At 38.3% G+C, this 11,954-nt stretch overlaps 1 long non-coding RNA gene across 2 annotated transcripts in view; it reads right to left on the reverse strand.

The window, feature by feature from the left end:
- Positions 1 to 6,869, reverse strand: part of LOC118599468 — an 18,378-nt gene extending 11,509 nt beyond the window's left edge. The window contains exons 1-3 of one of the 2 annotated variants that reach the window (XR_004948844.1): positions 6,811 to 6,869; positions 6,691 to 6,728; positions 3,337 to 3,881 (exon numbers count right to left, since the gene is read on the reverse strand). This is a non-coding gene — a long non-coding RNA (uncharacterized LOC118599468). Of the gene's footprint in view, positions 1 to 3,336; positions 3,882 to 6,690; positions 6,729 to 6,810 lie in introns of those variants that run through there. The other variant, XR_004948845.1, reaches the window with a different exon arrangement.
- Positions 6,870 to 11,954: the final 5,085 nt, after the last annotated feature.

Here is an 11,954-nt window from a genome sequence, read left to right on the forward strand (position 1 = left end):
ATAGCAACGCAGAAGAAGCGCGACTTGATGAATTCAGTGATATAGTTTAGTTTATGCTACGATTGTCTGAATAACTGATCATATGTTGCGCTAGAGTTCTTGACGTTTCTGCAATGAATTTACAAAACTAAATTAGAATTCATGTGCTAGAGTATGGAAGTGTGCATTTATTCAGTCTATTATTAGTGTCATCTATTCTGTTATTAGGATTTGCCTTTCAAGATGAAATGTCCGTTCTTAATCCCGTACTTTGTTAAATATATATTTCTCCCAAAAATGTGACCTATACATTTTTTTCTAATTTTTCATACATTTTTTGGCTGCTGCGACTTATACTCCAGAGCGGTTAATAGCACGGAAAATACTGTTATTCTGATTTCTATGCTCATTAACAAAGCTTACAGACATTTTTAAACATAGTAACAATGGAGCTTCAGCTCCATTTTTCAACTATTGTAACTCTTTACTGTTTACGTAATTTTAAGAACGGAGAAAACTAGCCTTACACTGATTTGCAACATTTTACAGTAGGGCAGACCTTGCATAATTTTCTCAGCGACTTATTTATGTTGATTACGTAACACTTTAGGTTAGTAATGTGTTGGTGCAAAGCAGATATGAAAAGCCACTTTTCTCCACGTCAGAATTTGAATTGATTACGAACATAGTCAAAGTGTTAGTTTATCAAAGAGTGTGTTACTATTTAGGCATCACCAATGACAGCTCCAGTGTAAAAGGGTAACTAACTTTGAGACTTCCCAAATCCTTTTTTTTTTATTATTTAATTGCAAATAGCAAAAAAAGTATTGTCAACTGAGGCACCTAAAATATCGTATTATCAAAAGTCAGGTAATCTGCTCATCTTCATTTACACTCACTCAGGAGGTGGACAGCAAGAAACCATGAGGGGAAAAGGTGTGAACATAAAGCCAAAACACATTTTTGTAAATGTGCTGATGGTTTCTATGGCGAAGTGATGCTTGAGCAATTAGTGTTCAAACCAGTTGAGTTATTGTGATCTGAAAGCTCTATTTATAGTGACTAGTTTGACATTTAAGAAAGCTAATGAGCTTTTTTTTAGGTATAAAAAAGTATTCTTTCAAATGGTTTCTGAGAGCAGATGGAAACTGTTCAAAGTTTCACATGACAGAAGCCAATTTTATATTAAGCAATTTCCAGAAATGTGCAGTTATGAAGCAGGAGAACATTTAAAAAAAGGTGTTTGTGCGTTTATATTCACCTGAAGGCCTTTGGATTCTACATTTTCTTGAAATGTCGTCAGCACAAGCCCTGCTCTTTGTTTTATTGGAGCACTCAGAGCTCGCGTGGACAAAGTTACTCAAGTATGAACTGAGAGCAGCATTTCCTCGACATTAAGTGCATCTGCTATGATCAGCATTCCTCACACCTAAAGCGTGCACATCATGCAACACAGACTTTTCCCAAGAATCTAGAAAAAAAAAATAAAAAAAACAAGGTTTCAGTTCATCAGATGTGTAACTATCAAAGAAAAAGCAGCTGATTTCACCAAATGAGTTTTTGGCTGACTGACTTTTTGTTGAATGATTGTGAAATAATTACTGCAAGAGACTATCTTCCAAGGCTGAACACTTTGTTGTCACAATTAATCACTAAAATGAACTCTTGTAGAAGTTTCTGGAGCAGAACAAATGGAAAAACAAAGCTGCCTTTGAAATTTCATTTCATTTTAAGACAAGGCATATCCCAATTTATGAAAAGCTGTCATGACAATAATTTTGTGATTCATCTACCAGATGAGAAATAAATCATCAGTGACCATCCCTCCAGTTAGGAACCTGAATTTTTCTGTGTTTTTTAATGAGCTCATTAAGAGTGAAAGTGTTTTTTGTGAATATTTTTTTCTGAGGGGGCGTCAACATTTGGAACAGGATCTTGTCTTGGTGAGAGGAGAGTCGGGCTGCTGTAAAAAGTGTGAAAGCACACCTTAAAAGTCCTCAATATGGTTCAGATCTCAACCCTAATCTTTTTTTATTAAAATGGCATCTTCTGCTCCAGGAATCAGTCTTTGAACAAATCTTCCGAAAAAGCAGTTTATTAAGGACTTCTCAGGTTGTCAATAATCCAAGTTGTTTTTTAGATTAAACACTGAACACAAAAGGACTTTCCTAAATGAAAAAAATGTGTATTTTTTGCCACTTAAAACCAGTTGTTTTAGTCTTTCCAAAAAAAAAAAAAGTTATTTTCTGCTTTTACAGTTAAAAGTTGATAAAAGAAATTAAAATGAGCAAAACAAATCTTTTTTGTCCACACTAAAAGGATAAATAAAAGTTCAGCATCAATATTACAAAAAAAGATGCCAATTATTTTAAAAATATGTGCTTTTGGAATGTTTCAATAATTCTTAACCATTTGAAACTGTTCAATTATATTCAAACAAAATCTAATAAATTGTTCAGTATTTTTGTTTATAACTTTATTTATAGTACTTCACTGCAAAAACAGACCCCTTAGAAATGGGTAAAAAAAAATAATAAAATGTTAAATATGTCAAAGGAACCAAGAATTGTTGCTTTAAGAAAAAAAAAATCAAGTTTTGCTTTAGACATATTTTCTTAATCAGATTATTTTCGTGCATGACAGAAAATAAGAACTTTTTTTTAAAAACAAATGTTTTGGGTTTTTTTAAGATTCAGTTTTTGCCGTGTTTATTGTATTTCCTATATTTTTTTAACAATTGAACTGCGTTACTTTAGGAATGCAGCAAAAAGAAATATGAAGTCTTTCAGAGTAAACTACAGTATATCCATGTAAATGATCAATGAACAATATTTTTCATGAAATACGAGTTATTTTTGTGAACTCTTAAAACCCGGAACTAAAAAGACTCAATCTATGAGGCTCCGCCTTTCAGTCCTTGAGGGTGCCGCCCATTTCAAGACTTCATCTTAGAGCCGGCGCGTCACCCATGAAAAAACTAAAATAAATATACTGATGTACATACTGTGTATCTTGGGTTTTTATCCCCAAAGTTTGGCGTGGTGATGGCTAATGGGTTCATTTTGCGGTGAAATGCAGACAATACAAGATAAAGATTTCAGAATGTATTGAAATAATGAGAACATTGTTTTGATTAGCACTGGCTGTTAACATTTCTTTTCCCTTTGAAGCTTCATAAATCTCTGTATCAAAAATCGTTTGCACCTTCCTGCCTTTGCTCAAAAATCTTCGCTCAAACCAGATCTAACAATTCGTCTCTCCACCAGGAAATAGTCTGATCCCTTTGTCCGCCAGGAAACAGCTAAACTGGCTCACAACGCAGACAATCGGCGTCTGGATAACTAAACAAGCCGGAGAGGGGGGTGGGGGCATATGAAGCTAGCTGATCACCGCTAGCGTCGTAGAGAAAGTGTTTGTGTTAGCCTGGGCGCGGCAGACTCTTCCTGGAGGGGGCGGTTCTCACCTTATGATGTAAGCACGTGAGGACCCACTCATTTTCGTGGGTATGGGAGGGGCTACCGTTCAGATCACAGGTTTTTAGGACTATTTATAAATGCATGAACGGATCAAAATACCACTTTGGGGTTCTTTATAGTGAGGAATGAACCGCGTAAAACACTTGAAAGCTCAAAAAGTTTATATTTCATGGTATGGCCCCTTTAAGTGACATTTATGACAAATGAAAACAAAATGTCTTGTCGGTTTTTATGTTGCAAAGCAGCAGGACTTCAGTCAGGAAACAGCTAGTAAATAATAAATAAATGTTGGTTCCCTTTTGATTGATGATGGAGGTGCTGAGACTGTGCTCTGGTCAGCACCTGCTTGCCTCATGATGCATTACAGAGTGTCAAGATTGTAAAGATATTCCACTTGGCTGCTCGAGTCCAACTTTTAGAGAGTTTCTGAAATACAGAATTAGGGAAAATCTTACAAAAACATTCCTAACATTTCGCCCAAGCTTTCTCTTTTCATTTCTTCATGGTATGACCCAAAGTGTTTGTGCTTTTATCCTGTATTCCAGGAATCGGTCATAAAAAAATGCCTTGAGATGAGCTCTGATAAACCTTGATTTTATTTTTTTCCTTTATTTATATTCCTGGTTTCTTTTGAAGCTGGTAAATTGAAGTGTTTTGTGGAACCAAAGGCTTTTCTAAAGGCCCCCAGGCTTTAAGAAAAAAATAAAAACTCAGTCCAAATGAGTTAAAGTTATTTTCTCGAGTGGAAATATTTCTCAAAATAATGTGCGACTAACTGGCAAATTGGTGGATCGCCGTTTTATTTCAACAATGAAAGGAGTCGTCTTATTACCATGCAATCATGGAAATCTCTACCCAGACGCGGCTCATAAATGGACCTCAAATTACATGAATATCTAATGAGAGTGGTTAGTGATACAGCATGAATAAAAAGGAGATATTTTATGTTTTTTTACTGCACGGCAGCTAAAATAATGAACAGTGATCCCCTTTTATCGCGAGAGTTTTGTTCTAAATATAACTTATGATCGCAGGTGTTTTAAGGATGTAAAACTGCTCACTACAAACGTTATACACTTTTCTAAGATAGAAATATTTTCACACTTTTCTCTCTTCTTTAAACTTCAAAAAGTTCAAACCTTCAATTTAAACTTAATAGATCAATAATTGATCCATAAAAGTAAAGATCGTTTTAACACATAATGCTAAAGCCACTAGCTTGATGCTAATGTATAATCTCTAGGATGGCTAATGCTAACGCTTGGTTGACCTAAACATAAATTGGTGACTAAATTTTCCAATCTCTTGAGTAAATAGTTTTTAAAATTACCATTTGTGGTATAAAACACAGTTTTTTGTCCGTGTTTTCTTCTTCTCCTGCAATAGGAAGGACTGTAGCGCAATCGCCACCTAGTGGCCAAACAGAATTACCCTCCAGGAGAGGCAGAACAATTGTATGATATCTCATTATTTCACTAATACGTTTTACAGTATTTGAACTGTATCTGTTAATATGAATATCTTCAAAATATATATATTGATTATTATGTATTTCCAAGTAAATTTGACTAAATGTGTAAACTGTGAACTCTAATGGATTTTGAATTGAGTTGATCAAAATAATCTAAAACACTGGAATTGAACCAATCCAGGCTCTGGTGAATCCAACTGTTTCTGGTAAATATTGGTGATACCCAGAACTATAAATAAGTCCACTATTACAGAATAAAAACAAAAATCTGCTTGTGATCAAAGATTTATGTAAATGTGGCAAACTGAACACATTCTGTACAGGAGATCCGGCACGAAGAAGACTGATTGGTGATTGATAAAATCAAGAGCCAATCAGGACCCAGAACAAAGTGTGTAATCAGTAAATAAATAAAACCATGAAAAAGTACATTAAAAAGTGGATAACTTATCATAGGTTTCCTCAAGAAATATGCTAAAAGAATTAAGAGATAAAACCAACTGTTGAAAAGACACAATTTTTTTTTAAAACAAGTAAAAGAAGAAAATCCAACTAAAATGCAATAGACTTGATGTATAATTTAAAAGTCAGACTCCAACGATCCTGTGATCCATATTACAAGTGTTCCTAGTAGTCTTTAAATTATGATTATGCCGTTTGTTTCCCCAAATCAAAAACCTGTGTTGTTTCTAAAGACATAATTATTTACAGAAGTTAATTAGAAACTTGCCTCTGAGTTGTGGGCGGGGCTGTTGCTCAGAGCGCTCTGTTTACAAGCTTTACCAACACATTCTCATTCCCAAGTCGTCGCATAATAACGCATGGCTAAGGATCCCTTTGTACCACTTTTTGTGTCCCCAACTTATCGTATTTTGACGTGCTGCCTGTTCCAATTTAATTTAGGGCTCCGGTCGGTCGGTCCCGGGGTTCAGCACTCTAGGACGTTAAAAAACGGTGAATTGGGGACACCTCAAACGTCAATTTTTGACGCGGCGGGGTCCTTAACCATCCGTCAATATGTGACGACTTAGGAATGAAAGCTAGTGGCTGTAAGCACGTAGCTTTACCACTAGCTTACAGCCCCTCACAACCTAACATTGCTGGTTCCACCAAAATGGCAAAATTTTGGAGCCATCCTGCCGTACAGTTTTAAACTAAATGCCACCCCGGTGAGGAAGACTTGGATGGATCGAGTCGTCAACAAGTGGATATCAGATGGGACCGAACCAATGTAGGTGCTACAACTACAAGCATTTGTCTGCTTTTGATACACAACGATTTACATAAAATAAAAAATAAAAAAACAGAAATGGAATTTTGAGCTTAATTTTCTTAAGATATGTCCTCCATTATGAGAAAAATACTACAAGAATATGTCAAAAACACCAACCTTTCATTGGAGTGGTTCTTTATTAATCTTGTTGAGTGAAAAAAGTTTTTTTTAATATGGAAATAACGAATAAATATAGGTTAATAAAAGTGTTAAATCCCACGGAGGAGCTGAGTCTTTGTGAGTGCTGGTTTGCCATGCAGTGAGTTCTATCAGAGCAGTCATGTGTCAAACTGGGCAGCTTTTCACTGTAGCTTCTTTGAAAGAAAACCACCTCCAACCTGTAACGCTTTAGCTGTTGATTCACAAACTCCTGATTTGGACTGATTCTCGGGATGGACAGAAAGGAACAGCAGGAAGACTCAATCCGCCTCCCGAAGCTGAATCGCACACTGTGGGGATTTGACAGTTTCTGTGAGCGGTGTCATACTTACCAGGCAGTCAGTGCCACGCTGTGACAGCTCCACACTCCCTGCTCGTACACAAGAACATGCGTGTCATACTCTACATGGATCTAGCTGATTGCAGCAGTGATCAGAACAAGGCAGTGATACCTGCAACATCACTGAAGAAAAGGCAGGACTCTCCTGCAACAATACCAGGCGCCGTTAGGCCCCTGTAGTCTGCGGGAACAAATTACATCATTATTATCTCTGATATTAATTTGGGAAAACAAGGTTTTGGACAGAAAAACATGCAGTGCATATTTTATTGTAACACAATAAAGATAAATGGGATCCTGCTTTTGCTATAACATAAAACACAAATTAAAATGTCTATCTCTGAGTGCATAGAACCGAGCTTATTATGTACCCACATCCTATACTGCATGAATTCTATTATTTCTGAATAAATTGGGAGAACTTTTTTTGTTTTACAGGCATTTGGAGAGCAATTTCCATGTAATGTTGCTTTAAATTTCATGCATTTTAAATGGAAACAGAAGCCCAGGAAATTTCTCATCTCAGCTGGCTCCTATATTTTCACATTCAGAGCATTTTTCTTTGACCGGAATATGGTACGGTTGAGCAAAGATGTGGTCACGCTGCACTGACTGATGTGGCTTTGCAGTACTCAATTTACAACTAACATATAGAGTAAAAAAAAAGATGATTAAGTACTTTCCGGTACACATTCTTATAATGCTTTACTGCATACTATGACAGTCTAAGCAGCTGCCACCATTATGTTCCATTATAACCCTTCCCACACCGGCGGAGTCTTGGTGCTCTATAACGAGCAGCTACACCGTGACACAGTTCTGTTTTCAAGCACCGCTGCTCCTGAAAACCTTATTATATGTGGTTGTTTACTTTTGCTTTGCATACATCTCAGCTGCAACACGTGTTCTGTGATTCACTCCTTCTATTACGAACAAGCACTGCTTGTAAAGAAATACAATCAAAGTTAAAATAAGTTCTGAAGTAGGAAAACGGCAAGTCTTAAAAATTACATAGCAACAGCTCTGTGTTCTTGTGAAATCAAGGTAAATGACATGTATCCGGGTGCTATTTCGAAGCACCGACTGATGCAGAGGTCGTTTTTATATCAGGCTTGTAAAACAAAAAAAAAGATAAATCTCAGCGGTTTGTTCTCCACCATGTTTTTTTATGTTTTCTGAAATGCTGTTAATTTTTATAAAACTGTAAATAAATGTAAGACTTGAAACAACATTTCTGAACATTTGGGCTCCTGGTAGTCAAGTAAACACTGCATCTGTAATTGGTTGGAGTCATTACAGCCTGAGGCTTGTGTACTCAAGTGTGCGCTGTAGCATGACCGTTCCTTCGCTGGGGTTCTAACCTACATGCACCTCTGTCTGCGACGTGAGGTCTGTTGCTGGTGAGGCATCGACTCGTTCAGAGTCAGATTTACAAACATACCAACCCAATTTATTTACCAACTACTTTCATATCAGCATTCTTTTTAGAAACATAGCAGGTTCATACTGGGCCAAGGAAGAACGTCAACGGTTGAGTGATTGAGTCTCCCTTCCAAGAAACACAAAAGTGAATGCTACAGACACGGCAGCACACAAATGCACACGCCGGTCCAACTTTTACTGGTCAATGTAGTCCATACACCTCCCCTTCTCTGTGACTTTAGTGCAGGGGTATTCAAATCCAGGCCTCGAGGGCCGGTGTCCTACATGTTTTCCAACCAACCTTCCATTGAAGCTCCTTATTGGCAGCAGAGAGGCCCAAATCCAGGCCTTGAGGGCCAGCTTCCTGTAGGTTTTCCAGAAATCCTGCCTTATCTGCTGCTAATTTCCAGGATCAGGTATGTTTAGCCAATAAGGAGCTTCAATGGAAGGTAGGTTGGAAAACATGTAGGACACCGGCCCTCGAGGCCTGGATTTGAATACCCCTTCTTTAGTGTCTAACTGTGACTGTGTATTCAGATTGGAAAAATTGTTTGGTCTGGACCGAGTCCGCTTAATTTTTGTTGGATCGACTCCTGAACCTTGCGTTTGGTCTGTATCCAGACTGCTGTCAAGCGGCCTTTCCTGTTCCGGAACAAAGCTTGTAAACAAAACCATGAGACTAAAGATCGATTTACTCATTGGCCAGGAATTACGAGGGCGGGGCAAAGCAACATGAGGCGGAAATAATGGAAGTTTTGGAATCCTTGTCAAGATATTTCTCTTATTGAAACTTTATATTTTGCGGAGCAGCGTCGCAGCACCGCCGGGTCACGGGCCACATAACAAGACACAGAAAAGTGTGTAATGAGTGTTTTCAGTGGTGTTAAAATAAACACTGGGAACGGTGGACATTTTGGTCCAGTAGTTCCACTCCAGGAGCAAATTGCATTCAGATTGAGGAAACTCAGAGCAAACCGGAGCTCAGTTCGAGTGGAAACGAACCAAGACCACCTCAAAAGCTGGGTCCGAGAGCGGTTTCTGGTCCCGGACAAGGGTCTATTTTCACGTATTCAGACTAAAAATTTGTTCTGAATTATCAGGGGAAACTAACTCCAGTTCAGTTCAAGCAAACCAAATGTGTCTGAAAACACCCTGAGTGACTTTAGAGCCTCTCAGTCTCAATGAAGATCCGCTGGTCTGATATCTTTTATTTATTCCTTCAAATTTTGATTTAAAGTCCAACTTTGAGACAATTTGTAATGATATCTCCACCATTTTTGCAATCAGTCAGGCCAAAACATGACAATACCAACTCCGAACTTTATTAGCAACCACTAAGACTAACAAGTGTTCAGGTGTACTCTCTTTGAGGCAGATCTACTTATTTCTTTATATCAGATCCAAACACTACACTGCAAAATATACTTAATACTTGCAGTGATTTCAAACCTTGTTTTAAACATTCAAAACATTTGGTTTCAAGATGTTTTAACTCATCTTGACAATAGAAAAAATTAGTTTAAGACTCAAAAACTCAAATAAGCTGATTTAAGAAATGTCCATAAAACATCTACGTGAAATTTTGGCGTAATTTCAATAAGGAAGATGTTCCTCACTTCCAGGTAAGCTCGGTTCTTGCATCACTCTACAATCATTAATTAAGCCTTCACTCTAAACAAATAGATAACTTCCACACCTTTTTTTGAACTCCCCCATCTGATGGATTTGTGTAATTACAAACCCATAAATTAATTAATAAAACATTACTTTGCAACATAAGTGGTCCTAAATTGTGTACAATCAGTTCTTTTAACTTTAACCCTTTAACACCGGAGCTTTAGCATTCTTTTGAGTATCGTAACTCTTCAACCGTTTATGTAATTAACAGGATTCCAGTGGATTAAGTGATGGAAAAAGCAACACTATATTAGTAATGCGCCCCATTTCAGTACAAAGCCGATGTGAAAAAAATGCTATTTTCCACGTCGAATTCACGTTGATCACGTAGAGTTATGGTATGTACCCACTCTCAAGTAATCTATCAATTAAAGCCTAATTATTCTGTTGATTGATTGCATTACTCTAGCTTCGATTGTTTAAAATAAACATTTCTAATCTAGTCTAAACCATTTGTGATGTCAAAGGGTGTGTGTTATTTAGGCTGTAAAATAATAAAAGTTACATAACTCCACTAGTTAGGATAGCGGTCCTTGAAGGACAAAAGAGGAGCAGCTGTGTCACAGAGGGGCTTTCTGATAAAGCCTCCAAGCTGAACCGCCTTAACAGACAGTCAGAACCCTTATGGACAGCAAACGACACCAATCGCATTTTTGTAAATGTCTCCAACAAAAGCGACTCCTACGGTAAATAATTTAGCAGCAATAAAATCTTCTTGATTCCGAACTTTCCATCAGCTTCTAAATAGACAGCCACTTAAGACCATGATATTTAGTTAGGAGCCCTTGTACTGAACTACTTGTGTCTGATCACCCACTCCACCCGCACTGCACCTACTACAATCAAGTCTCCGCTCTCGGCTCAGTCTGTGGAACAATGTGAGAAAAAAACAGGCCAAGAATCAAGCAAAGTAAAAGCCATTTCATATTTAATTCATGTTCTCTGCCACAGGATCAGCCAGTACTCACCTGTCACCGCTGTGCTCCACAGAAGCACTCTGTGAGGATTTAGCTTCAGCGAGCTGCATTGTTCCTTGTCATCCTAAGCACGGCACAAAATCAGGGGAGTATGTTCACTCACTTTTCACTTCTGCCGAGGTTCTTTCCTTTGTCTAAGGGTCACGAGTTGAAAACTTTACCTGATTATCTGAATCCTCATTTACAGGGAACGGCCTGTTTCTGCACGAGTCGGGCTTTCAACACGCGCGCTGGAAATTAACAAACAAGACTTCAAACAAAGAATTAGCCGCACGGCCATGTAGGTGTAGAGCACACATATCTCCACACTCTGTGCTTCCTGTAACAACAAGATGAAAACAGTACCACTCAAATGAAGACAAAGTGCAAACCTGCCTGGAGAAATGAGCTGAGAACTTTGCCACCTGAGTTTTTTAAAAAAAGGAACAGCTCTAGAGCAGCAGGCAGAGAGGTGCAAAGGGCTGGGAGAGAAATGCCTCCAGGACAGAGCCCTCGCTCATCGCAGAAGCAGTAAAACAAAAAAGCACACGAGCTGGAAACCCAGAGAACGGAGAAATGAGCTGAAGAGGGCACCTCTTGGTCTCCCACACCCATCAGTGGGAAGCATGCGGTTGGTCCACGGGGACCATCAAGCGTGGGTCAGATCGATGTATGCCCTTAACGCAGATCAGAGCTTGACAACTCCCCTCGGTGTTGGCATTTCTGAGTGAACAGCAATTTCCCACCTCCGCACAAGCGAATAACATCCAAAGTGATGGAACTCAAAAGCTTTGTTGTAATTGAGAATCGGGGAGCGAAGATTAAACCAGATGTAAACTGGCGTTCGGGGACTTCCGCTTGCGAGACACAAATTTATTGAAAGGAATTTGCCTGGTCTCACTCGATTTGGCCAATCACAATAATTTAAAGTAATTATTTAATCTTCTTCCAGGCACTTAAAGGGGACATACCATGAAAAATCTACTTTTTGACCTTTTAAGTGTGTTATACTGTTCATTCCTCACTATAAACAACTCCAAAGTGGTAATTTGGAGTAATCCTCTAATGATGCATTCACACCGAATGCGATTCGCGTGACGGAGGTGTCCAGTTTTAATGTTAAGTCAATGGAACAGACGCAACATGGGGCGATCTGAAGTCCCGCGACGCAATTTGAGCGACGAGCGGGCGTGAAGGTCCA

Source organism: Oryzias melastigma, linkage group LG12, assembly GCF_002922805.2.
Source record: "Oryzias melastigma strain HK-1 linkage group LG12, ASM292280v2, whole genome shotgun sequence".
Lineage (NCBI taxonomy): Eukaryota > Metazoa > Chordata > Actinopteri > Beloniformes > Adrianichthyidae > Oryzias > Oryzias melastigma.